This window comes from Coregonus lavaretus (genome assembly GCF_964263955.1).
Source record: "Coregonus lavaretus genome assembly, chromosome: 26".
NCBI lineage: Eukaryota > Metazoa > Chordata > Actinopteri > Salmoniformes > Salmonidae > Coregonus > Coregonus lavaretus.
The window spans coordinates 9,311,670-9,325,147 of NC_140013.1; positions in this window are offsets into that span (position 1 = coordinate 9,311,670).

Genomic DNA, 13,478 nt, shown 5'->3' on the forward strand with positions numbered 1-13,478 from the left:
CCCAGAGTCTGCAACACCACTAAGCAAGGGGCATCACCAAGCAAGCGGCACCATAAGAACAAGGAGCTCTCCAAACAGGTCAGGGACAAAGTTGTGGAGAAGTACAGATCAGGGTTAGGTTATAAAAAAATATCCGAAACTTTGAACATCCCACGGAGCACCATAAAATCCATTATAAAAAAATTGAAAGAATATGGCACCACAACAAACCTGCCAAGAGAGGGTCGCCCACCAAAACTCACGGACCAGGCAAGGAGGGCATTAATCAGAGAGGCAACAAAGAGACCAAAGATAACCCTGAAGGAGCTGCAAAGCTCCACAGCGGAGATTAGAGTATCTGTCCATAGGACCACTTTTAGCCATACACTCCACAGAGCTGGGCTTTACGGAAGAGTGGCCTGAAAAAAAGCCATTGCTTTAAGAAAAAAATAAGCAAACACGTTTGGTGTTCGCCAAAAGGCATGTGGGAGACTCCCCAAACATATGGAAGTAGGTACTCTGGTCAGATGAGACTAAAATTGAGCTTTTTGGCCATCAAGGAAACGCTATGTCTGGTGCAAACCCAACACCTCTCATCACCCCGAGAGCACCATCCCCACAGTGAAGCGATGTTTTTAATCGGCAGGGACTGGGAAACTGGTCATAATTGAAGGAATGATGGATGCCGCTAAATACAAATTCTTTAGGGAAACCTGTTTCAGTCTTCCAGAGATTTGAGACTGGGACGGAGGTTCACCTTCCAGCAGGACAATGACCCTAAGCATACTGCTAAAGCAACACTCGAGTGGCTTAAGGGGAAACATTTAAATATCTTGGAATGGCCTAGTCAAAGCCCAGACCTCAATCCAATTGAGAATCTGTGGTATGACTTAAAGATTGCTGTACACCAGCGGAACCCATCCAACTTGAAGGAGCTGGAGAAGTGTTGCCTTGAAGAATGGGCAAAAATCCCAGTGGCTAGATTTGCCAAGCTTATAGAGACATACCCCAAGATACTGTAATTGCTGCAAAAGGTGGCTCTACAAAGTATTGACTTTGTGGGGGGGGGGTGAATAGTTTTATGCACGCTCAAGTTTATCTGTTTTTTTTGTCTTATTTCTTGTTTGTTTCACAATAAAAAAATGTTTAGCATCTTCAAAGTGGTAGGCATGTTGTGTAAATCAAATGATACAAACCCCAAAAAAATCCATTTTAATTCCAGATTGTAAGGCAACAAAATAGGAAAAATGCCAAGGGGTGTGAATAGTTTCGCAAGCCACAGTACATGATTAATCTACTCTAAAAACACTTTCCACAGTTGTGATGCAAAATGGCCAGGTTTATTTGTCTTTATAAATCGGGTAGTTTGGGTCATGGATGCTGATTGGCTGAAAGCCGTGGTATATCAGACATTATATAAACTGGGGGGTTCAAGCCCTGAATGCTGATTTTGCTGAAAGCTGTGGTATTCCACAGGGATTACAAAACATATATTTTTACTGCTCTAATTATGTTGGTAACAAGTTTATAGTAGCAATAAGGCACCTCGGGGGGGTTGTGGTATATGGCCAATATACCATGGGTAAGGGCTGTATCCAGGCAGTCTGCGTTGTGTCGTGCATAAGAACAGCCCTTAGCCGTGGTAAATTGGCCATATACCACACCCCCTCAGGCCTTATTGCTTAAGTATGTTTCTGGAAATCTTGAGTATTCTGTTCCAATTAGGTTGGACATGACAGTCCCTCAGTCAGTTCTATACTCTGGCAGGTCTAACTAGGGCGTCCCAAGGCCTTTTGGTGTGTAGCCTTCATATTGGTCTGTGAGGCCTATTTCAAGTCCTAGTCCTACTTCATTGCTAATGAGACAAACAACAACAGTCAGGGCCTGGAATCAGAGGCGTACCACCTGCAGCCTACTCTTTCAGGCTAGCTCCCATGATCTTCTGCTCTGGGCCATTTGCACACAGCCCTGTGACAGCGGGTCGTCCCGTTTGTTTGTCCTCTCCACAGTAAATCTGTTGTGATTTCATTTGCAGGTGATGAAGTGCACACCCCACTGCAATGATTCAAATGTTTGTAGATAGTGTTAACTGCCAGAGAGATCCTGAGGGGATGCCAGGAGCAGGTGATACACCTCCACTTAAGACAAGCCAAAACAATTCACTCTGTCAGGGCAGAATGACAGGTAAACCCTGCCCAGCACAACCTCTCTTGCAAAGGTGTTGGTGTGTGTGTGTTTGTGTTTGTATAAGTGTGTGTCTGTGTTTGTGAGCATGAGAGTGTGTGACACAGAACAGGCTGAGGGGATATGGGGGGGGTGGGTAGTTTACTCAGCCACAGTCCTGGAGCAGAGAGGAGTCTGGTTACCCCTACACAAACAAACGGCTTGACAGACAGATCAGGTCTCCAGAGAACCACAACCATATACAAGCTAATTAACGATTGGCAATACTCCAAGGTTTGTCCAGGGGTTATGGATGAGTTATCTAGAATCACTCAGGTTTGTTGTTAGAGGATGTGCCATCCAGCGCAGGCAGTGAGATAAAGCACAAGGGAGGATGGAGGAAGATTGATTTCTGGTGGTCCTTCTCACTGGAATTCTGTGACCAGATATAAGGCAAAACCACATGAGGCATTTGGGCCTTAAACTACTCAGCATGCTCTCTTCACAAAAGTGGAGTTTTTGAAAGAGCATTAGGGAATGGCAGGTCATGGCTTTGAGGGGTCCAAATGGCATGTATTTGGCAATCCGATCCAAAGGGTCAGCTCGGTTGTTAAAGGCCTAGTAGAGCAAAGGGACCAGAAAGGGCATGAAACACTTTCCCACAATGCATTGGAACAAACAAACAATCTGCAGTAATGGCAGGAAAATTAATAAATGTCTAATAGAGTATGATTTCAGAGCATTTAGAGCAACGTTTTAGTCAAGTGATGCTTATTAGATCACTGACAATCATTTAGCAACAATACTGACCTCTTCATTTCTGTGGACATTTTCGGTTACTCTTGTGAGGAGCCAGTAAATCATTTTAGCCTTGGCTTTAATATGTTGATATACACCAGCTGCAACAACCTGGCCCCAAACCCCTTACTCATGGGAGAATGGAGAGTTAGAGAGGTAGAGTGAGAGTGGGAAAACCTTTTCTTTTAATCTTTAGATATGAGAGGAGAGAGGGTGCTTTTTTTTCATTTCTCAGAGGGCCTGTTTCCTATTTTCCGGCGCTGGCCCCACAGGACGGCCCTTGTGTTCCACACGCGGTCCGCTCTGTCCCGCTCCCCGCCGAGGGCCCTATCTTGCCTCACATCAGGCAGATACGCTTTCAAAGCCTGCCCCTGCTGGCCCCCTTTATGGCCACTCTTTAATGGCCATTCAAAAGCATGGAAATGTGGGTGCATAATGGGAGAAGGGAGATGGGAAGAAGGGGTGGAGGGAGGGAGGGAGGGATGGAGAGAAAATATAAAAAACTCGGCCTGCTGTACAAAACCCCATTGAATGCAGCTCGGGAGTGCTGCACAGCTATGCCGGTGAGGGATTTTCTGAAGGCCCGGGAGTTATTTGGACGCTGCTGAACATCTGCTCGCAGTGAACAAGGCAAAGGCAAGCCCCCTCACGTCCCTTCCTCCGCTCCCTCACCCCCTCCCCCTCTCTTTCAGTCTCCTGCTCCTTTCACCATGGCCGTCCAATCATAATAAACTTTAGGGCCTGCTCTAATTAGGGCTGGCTTGCCGCCTGAGGAGCGACTGACTGTGCATGCCTGAGCACAGTGATTGTGATTATCCTTCACATGAACAAAGAGCCCACCTCCACCACCACCGCTCTGTAGAGGGGCTCCTCTTCTAAAGGAAATAATCTGTCTACAGCAGCGTGCTGAGGGCCGTGCTCAATGAGGGAAATAGATGGTATAGAATTGTAAAGAAATGGTATAGAACAAAAGTTGTTAATGACTCTGAATGTACATGTCACTGTCAAAATAAAAAAGGAAACACTTGAGTAAATGAGGGATAAAAAGTATATTGAAAGCAGGTACTTCCACACAGGTGTGTGGAAGTTAATTAGGGAAAGAGGGTACCTAGTCAGTTGCACAACTGAAATGCATTTAACCGAAATGTGTCTTCCGCATTTAACCCAACCCCTCTGAATCAGAGAGGTGCAATTAACATCCCATCATGCTTAGAGTCATGCATAAAAATGCCCAGTTGCCCATTTATTTTGGTCACCATGGCTAGAAGAAGAAATCTCAGTGACTTTGAAAGAGGGGTCTCAAAGGAGCATAGTGGGATTAAAGGGTGTGTGTGTGTGTGTGTGTGTGTGTGTGTCTCAGTCACCAGATCTCAACCCAATTGAGCACTTATGGGAGATTCTAGAGCGGCGCCTGAAACAGCATTTTCCACCACCATCAACAAAACACCGAATTATGTAATTTCTCGTGGAAGAATGGTGTCACATTCCTCCAAAAGAGTTCCAGACACTTGTAGAATCTATGCCAAGGTGCATTGAAGCTGTTCTGGAGGCTCATGGTGGCCCAAAGGCCTATTAAGACACTTTATGTTGGTGTTTCCTTTATTTTGGCAGTTACCTGTATTCACAGCTGAAGGAAATGGGGTCGTATTGAATGAAGTGCCTTTTTTCTTCCTATTTCTTCTCCCGCTGTGAAGGTAAAAGAAGCTAGTTGGGCATCTTGTATTTTTCCTCTCTTTTGGGGGGGAACAGAATTAACACTGATTAGAGGGGATACTAAGATTTCTTACTATCATACATTTGACAATTTCCATTGTGATAAGGTATTAGCATGAGGCTTGAAATTGAATACTATTACCGTCAGTCAACCAGAAAGAATGCATGATGTTATACCGATGGAATGTATAAGGTATAGATGTGCAAATTCATCATAAATGGCTGTGACACAACTTTTGTGCTTTTCCTATCACCCATCGCTCCCAATTGTAAAGCTTTTCTAAAACTTCCTCTCAGTGCTTGGTATTTTTTGCAATACAATGTCTGTCCACGGGGGAGCAAAATGGCTGGTTCAGAGTGGAAATGGATGGCAGGGAAAACCAGGTTAGAGTGATTTGACATATGAGATGACCTTATCAGAGTTCCCTGTTATCAGTACAATCACATTGGGGCTGGGGGAGGAATCAGATGTCATACTGCCATGAGAGAACACAGACTGTTCTTTCATAAAGACGTTTGACCATTTATTAGAGTCATTAGTGAAAGAGGAAGAGAGAGACAGACAGAGAGCGAGAGAGACAGAGAGAGTTATATTTCTCTGTCTGCATCTCAGACTGATGGAATTTCCTTGTAGTATTTCAGCACTTTTCCTCAAAGCACCACAGTTTAGTATTCCATCTGCATGACTTTTACACAATAACAATTTCTAAAAAAGCCTATAAACAAAATGTATAGCTGAGGGTATGCTTAGAAATCCTGTGTTGCTCTACCCCCAGCACTACCTAGGTCACCATTTGAACAACTCCAAAATCTAAAACAGGCCCACACCTCACCCTCTCTTTAGTCTCTGTTGTTTATTCCTCCTTAAGGCCACTTTACAAATAATCTGGTTACTGGGCTGATTTGTGGATCCTGAGGGTATAGAAAGAGAGGTGGATAGGGAGGGGGAGGTAGTGGAGGGGGGGAGGTGTGCGCTCCATTCAAACCTCCAGCCACCCCCTGGTAGAGGTAAGGCAGATGGGCTCTGGGTCAGAACATGTGGAGATGATTAGGCCTCAACAGGCCGCTAGCTTGCTAACCATTCCCCAACTTCCAGGTTTCTGCATGTGGTTTTATGATCCCTCAGCCGTATGTCGGTTTGGTTCGATGTTTGGTTTGGTTGCTTTGTTGGCCTTCTGTTGTTCAGAGTGTTGTTTGGTTCCATATCCCCTCACTGTTAAGGCCAAGCAAGGCTGACCCTATGGGAAAAATATTTTTCTGGCAGCCGCATGTGATGTTGCACAAATTTCATGTTGTTTCATGTTGGTGAGTATGTCATGATATGTTTAATTTCCCAAAGCATAATGTGAAGTGTTGCTACTTAAGGGTTGGAATATTATTTTTGCAAGGGAAACTCAATAGTTATTCAAACTTTTAAAACTTTCCATTAACACTCTAAAACAGATTATGTTAAATTGTATTCTATCCTCAATTACTCCTAATGACAAAAATGGATCGTAATTGGGTCACATATTTTCTATGGAAAGCCACTGCAATTGTTTAATCAGTGTGGCCAGAAGACAAAAAGCCCACTCGGGTCATGGTAATAAATTCACCAGTGGATCTTTCTCCTTGCTCACCCTTCACTAGAAAAACAGCCAGCCTCCTCTATCCATCTGTGTCCCATTAGAGCTATCAAAATACACACAGGCTTAATTTAGCCCAAATGCAGAGGCCCTGACACCCATCGGGCATGCCCAGCAGGTACCGCACAGGGGCCAGAGGTGACGACCTCCCCTTTGCCCCCTGACATGGCCTCTTCCCCACCGCTGGCCTCCCCCCACCCTGCCATTCCGTTCCTCATAACAGCAATCCTGTTGATTCAATTAAACACGAAGAACGCTGTGGCGCTCCCGCACAAAGGGGGCAAAGATACAAGGCCAGTCAGGGAGAGAGATGGAAGGCAAAAGGCATCCATTAGAGCCAAAGACAGGCAAACAAATGCTCTGTAACCATGGAGAGGCCAAATAGGTGGAGGTGGGAGGGGTGGGGGAGAGTGGAGGAGGTACAGGGGTTGGACAAAGGGGTAATTATTTTGGGGGTAGCCCATTGGATCCCAACAGCGATGACATAGGGTCAGCTGTGAAGGACTCAGTGGGGTCGACTAGCCACGAATGCATGGATTACCACTGACACGACATTTCATTAGGTAAACATTGAAGGATAAGCAAGAGTAACTAATTATCTTCTATGAGTTTAGGGGATGTGGCTTTCTATTGAGGACTGTGTCAGTTCTGAGATGAGAAGAGATAGGGCAGGTGTATGTTTTTGTGCTGCTCTGCAAACAAAACACAAACTACAATGTTGAAGCAAATGAAACGCATACAGTATACAATACATTCAGAAAGTATTCAGACCCCTTCCCTTTTTCCACATTTTGTGAAGTTACAGCCTTATTCTAAAATTGATTAAATAAATGTTTTTACTCATCAATCATCAAAAGTTTTGAGAATGACACAAATACTAATTTTCACAAAGTCTGCTGCCTCAGTTTTGATGATGGCAATTTGCATATACTCCAGAATGTCATGAAGAGTGATCAGATGAATTGCAATTAATTGCAAAGTTATTTGCCATGAAAATGAACTTAATCCCAAAAAAGCAGGACACATGACAGCCCGCTTGGAATTAGCCAAAAGGCCCCTAAAGGACTCTCAGACCATAAGAAACAAGATTCTCTGGTCTGATGGAACCAAGATTGAACTCTTTGGCCTCTTTGGCATTCACCAAGTGTCACGTCCGGAGGAAACCTGGAACCATCCCTACGGTGAAGCATGGTGGTGGCAGCATCATGCTGTCAGGATGTTTTTCAGCGGCAGGGACTGGGAGACTAGTCAGGATTGAGGGAAAGATGAACGGAGCAAAGTACAGAGAGATCCTTGATGAAAACCTGCTCCAGAGCGCTTAGGACCTCAGACTGGGGCGAGGGTTCACCTTCCAACAGGACAACAACCCTAAGCACACAGCCAAGACAACGCAGGAGTGGCTTCGGGACAAGTCTCTGAATGTCATTGAGTGGCCTGCCAGAGCCCGGACTTGAACCCGATTGAACATCTCTGGAGAGACATGAAAATAGCTGTAAAGCGACGCTCCCCATCCAACCTGACAGAGCTTGAGAGGATCTGCAGAGAAGAATTGGAGAAACTCCCCAAATATAGGTGTGCCAAGCTTGTGGTGTCATACCCAAGAAGACTCAAGGCTGTAATCGCTTCCAAAGATGCTTCAACAATGTACTGAGTACATTTCTAAAAACCTGTTTTTGCTTTGTCATTATGGGGTATTGTGTGTAGATTGATGAGGGAAAAAAACAATTTCCTCCATTTTAGAATAAGGCTGTAAAAAGTCAAGGGGTCTGAATAATTTCCGAATGCACTGTACATATGTGTGATAACTTTTTATTAGGGTGAGAAATAAAGAAAAGCCCCTTTTTCAGGACCCTGTCTTTGAAAGATAATGAGTAAAAATCCAAATAACTTCACAGATCTTCATTTTAAAGGGTTTAAACACTATGCTTGTTCAATGAACCATACACAATTAATGAACATGCACCTGTGGAACGGTCGTTAAGACACTAACAGCTTACAGACGGTAGGCAATTAAGGTCACAGTTATGAAAACTTAGGACACTAAAGAGGCCTTTCTACTGACTCTGAAAAACACCAAAAGAAAGATGCCCAGGGTCCCTGCTCCTCTGCGTGAATGTGCCTTAGGCATGCTGCAAGGAGGCATGAGGGTTGCAGATGTGGCCAGGGCGATAAATTGCAATGTCCGTACTGTGAGATGCCTAAGACAGCGCTACAGGCAGTGGCAGACCACGTGTAACAACACCTGCACAGGATCGGTACATTCGAACATCACACCTGCGGGACAGGTACAGGATGGCAACAACAACTGCCCGAATTACACCAGGAATGCACAATCCCTCCATCAGTGCTCAGACTGTCCGCAATAGGCTGAGAGAGGCTGGACTGAGGGCTTGTAGGCCTGTTGTAAGGCAGGTCCTCACCAGACATCACCGGCAACAACGTCGCCTATGAGCACAAACCCACTGTCGCTGGACCAGACAGGACTGGCAAAAAGTGCTCTTCACAGAAGAGTCGCGTTTTGTCTCCTACAGATGAACATACTTTGGTGCAAATCAATCCCAGAACAACAGCAACGGACCTTGTGAAGATGCTGGAGGAATCAGGTACAAAAGTATCTATATCCACAGTAAAACGAGTCCTATATCGACATAACCTGAAAGGCCGCTCAGCAAGGATGGTCGGATTTGCGTTTATCGTCGAAGGAATGAGCGTTACACCGAGGCCTGTACTCTGAAGCGGGATCGATTTGGAGGTGGAGGGTCCGTCATGGTCTGGGGCGGTGTGTCACTGCTTCATTGGACTGAGCTTGTTGTCATTGCAGGCAATCTCAACGCTGTGCGTTACAGGGAAGACATCCTCCTCCCTTATGTGCTACCCTTCCTGCAGGCTCACCCTGACATGACCCTCCAGCATGACAATGCCACCAGCCATACTGCTCGTTCTGTGCATGATTTCCTGCAAGACAGGAATGTCAGTGTTCTGCCATGGCCAGCGAAGAGCCCGGATCTCATTCCCATTGATAACGTCTGGGACCTGTTGGATCGGAGGGTGAGGGCTAGGGCTATTCCCCCCAGAAATGTCCGGGAACTTGCAGGTGCCTTGGTGGAAGAGTGGGGTAACATCTCACAGCAATAACTGGCAAATCTGGTGCAGTCCATGAGGAGAAGATGCACTGCGGTACTTAATGCAGCTGGTGGCCACACCAGATACTGACTCTTACTTTTGATTTTGACCCCCTCCCCCTTTGTTCAGGGACACATTATTCCATTTATGTTAGTCACATGTCTGTGGAACTTGTTCTGTTTATGTCTCAGTTGTTGAATCTTGTTATGTTCATACAAATATTTACACATGTTAAGTTTGCTGAAAATAAACGCAGTTGACAGTGAGAGGACGTTTCTTTTTTTACTGAGTTTATTTGGTGGCTATACACAAATATACAGTTGAAGTCGGAAGTTTAAATACACTTAGGTTGGAGTCATTAAAACTCATTGTTCAACCACTCCACAAATTTCTTGTTAACAAACTATAGTTTTGGCAAATTGGTTATGTAATCTACCTTGCGCATGACACAAGTAATTTTTCCAACAATTGTTTACAGACAGATTATTTCACTTATAATTCACTGTTCACAATTCCAGTGGGTCATAAGTTTACATACACTAAGTTGACTGTGCCTTTAAACAGCTTAGACAATTCCAGAAAATTATGTCATGGCTTTAACTCAGTGCCTCTTTTCTTGACATCATGGAAAAATCAAAAGCAATCAGCCAAGACCTCAGAAATAATTTGTAAACCTCCACAAGTTTGGTTCATCCTTGGGAGCAATTTCCAAACGCCTGAAGGTACCACGTTCATCTGTACAAACAATAGTACGCAAGTATAAACACCATGGGACCACGCATCCGTCATACTGCTCAGGAAGGAGACGCGTTCTGTCTCCTACAGATGAACATACTTTGGTGCAAATCAATCCCAGAACAACAGCAACGGACCTTGTGAAGATGCTGGAGGAATCAGGTACAAAAGTATCTATATCCACAGTAAAACGAGTCCTATATCGACATAACCTGAAAGGCCGCTCAGCAAGGAAGAAGCCACTGCTCCAAATCCGCCATAAAAAAGCCAGACGATGGTTTGCATCTGCACATGGGGACAAAGATAGTACTTTTTGGAGAAATGTTCTCTGGTCTGATGAACCAAAAATATTACTGTTTAGCCATAATGACCATCGTTATGTTTGGAGGAAAAAGGGGGTTGCTTGCAAGCCGAAGAACACCATCCCAACTGTGAAGCACGTGGGTGGCAGCATCACGCTGTGGGGGTGCTCTCAAGACATCAGTCAGGAAGATAAAGCTTGTTCGCAAATGGGTCTTCCAAATGGACAATGACCCCAAAAATACTTCCAAAGTTGTGGCAAAATGGCTTAAGGACAACAAAGTCAAGGTATCGGAGTGGCCATCACAAAGCCCTGACCTCAAACCTATAGAAAATGTGTGGGCAGAACTGAAAAAGCATGTGCGAGCAAGGAGGCCTACAAACCAGACTCAGTTACACCACCTCTGTCAGGAGGAATGGGCCAAAATTCACCCAACATATGGTGGGAAGCATGTGTAAGGTTACCCGAAACGTTTGACCCAAGTTAAACAATTTAAAGGCAATGCTACCAAATACTAATTGGGTATATGTAAACTTCTGACCCACTGGGAATGTGATGAAATAATTAAATCTGAAAGAAATCATTCTCTCTACTATTATTTCACATTCTTAAAATAAAGTGGTGATCCTAACTGACATATTTATTAGGATTCAATGTCAAGAATTGTGAAAAACTGAGTTGAAATGTATTTGGCTAAGGTGTATGTAAACTTCCGACTTCAACTGTTTATTCTCATGATTTAAATCAAAATGTTGCTTTTAAGGTAGAGCAAGCCCACACACCTGAATGTATGTCATGATGAGCTGGTTTGGAAGGTGAGAAGGCAGAACCACCCAATATCTCCTTTTTAATCTGTCCGCCTAAAGGTTTGATCCCGAGAGCAGCCTGTGCCCTCATATCCTTCATGACCCAGTGAGTACTCTGGTGAGGGGAGGATCTATCACAGTGAACCATGGTGGCTATGGCCTGTGGAAAATCAATATACTGTAGGTCAAAGCTGGCAAGTTAGGCAACAAATAGTATGAGAATGTTTACAAATTGCACACATACTGAGGCCAGATATAGTATATTGTACATTCTGTACATTCCATTACACTAACCGTACTTCAAATCAAATAAATAAATAAAAATCACATGCGCCGAATATAGCAAGTTTAGACTTTACCATCAAATGCTTACTTACGAGCCCTTTCCCAACAATGCAGTTAAAAAGTTTTAAAAAATTAAGATCAAGCCCACACACAAAATTAACAAATAGATTAAAATAAAGTAGTAACACAATAAAATAACACAATAAAATAACAATAACGAGCCTATATACAGGCTATATACAAGGAGCACCGGTACCAAGTCAGTGTACTGCGTTACGAGGTAGTTGGGGTGATTGATTGAGGTAATATGTACATGTAGGTTTGGTTTGGTGATTGATTGAAGTACTATGAACATGTAGGTTGGGGATGAAAAGCAGAAAGTCCGGGTAGATGTTTAATTACTTTCAACCACTAAGAGCTTTAACAAATGTTATATCAAGTAATGTAGGTATAGTAAATAGATTTGGTCCCAAAGATTAGACAATTGAATAGGTGAAGTAGACAGCTTGTTTTGTTATCAGGCCTTGTGTTCAATGAATAGTTAAGGACATAGCCTCCCCAAGCCAATAATGTCAAACTGCAAAAGTCACCATTGTAATGCTTTGAGACATCCCTCCCCAACAGCACAGCATACATGCAGGCTAAATGAAATGTGACGGTTCCAAATGGGCATTCTAATTAAATACCAGTTGGACACAGCTTTCTTAGCCAGTGTCAATTGGGGCATTGTCTTCTTGAAGGATGAAAATAAGCGTGATAATGGAAAGTGTCTGATTTGCCCAAACAATCCATTAAGTTAGCCCTGAGCTCAGTGAAACCCAAAACCCACAAGGTCTGCCTGCATTACCTTGGCACCGGAGTCAGGTCAGGGAGGGTGTATGTGTAACAGCAGTCTGGGAGTTGAGAAAGTAGCACTTAAGGTTATTTGAAAGAAAGGTGCTCTTTAATCCGGGGGGTTCTAACGCGACCCCACCCAGGTCCAGCCTAAACAAGCCACCCCATGTCTTTGTCATGGCACATGTGAAGTGTGGCTCATGACGATGATGATGATAACTTTCTTTATAGTGCGAAAGCTAAGATTCAGGAAAACAATGTGATTCTAAACAACTCTTTCTTTCAATTCTTAGCAGTAGCACTATTAGCTTTTCAGCTTGTGTAAAGCCAAAACAATCCCATTAGTTTGAATAGGCTCAGTAGGCTACATGTGATTTGTTGGCCCAAAATGCATCAGATGATCAAGATTTGTTGTGGGGGATCATTGTTGGGATTGGTTAACAATGTCTTAACTGAAATTAGCAATGGAATTCCCAAATAATCCAGAGACAAATCTACCCATTTGAATAGCCTGAAGTGATGTCTGACAACACAGGCTTTGGCTGGATAGGTTTTTATAACGGCAACAGAACCCTTAAATTAGTGAACTGCCACACAAACCCCAGTCCACACAATCTTTTCCAAAGCTCAATGGTCAGGTAGCAACCACCCTTCCCCCCTTCAAAGACCTGACTTCCTATCCCCTTGATAACCTCCTATGGTCTCTGCCTGTCTTTTAATCAAGAGGGGGGCTTTATCTGGGGGAAGTGATTAGCCACAAGCTCTTACACCCCCCCCAAATCCTTTCACTAACGGCAAAAGAGAAAAAAGTTCCCCAGACGTCCTGGTATTGTAGCTAGATTTCCTCTCTCACCCACAAAGAAACGGTCAAATCTTCCCTTTTGAGGAAAGAGTGGTAAATTAAAAGTTTTTGTTACTTTCTTGGAGATATGGGCCCCATACTCACCCACCACCCATTCCCTCATTCCAACCTTCTGGAAGATTTATAGGAGTAACAATAGGGGGAACGTTATCTGGAGAGCGCAAATGTCAAACAGTTTGAGATAAACCTGGAGCAATGACGGAGGTTATAGCCCTCTACGCTGCAAACAGGATAACACTGTTAAGCTGTTTCAA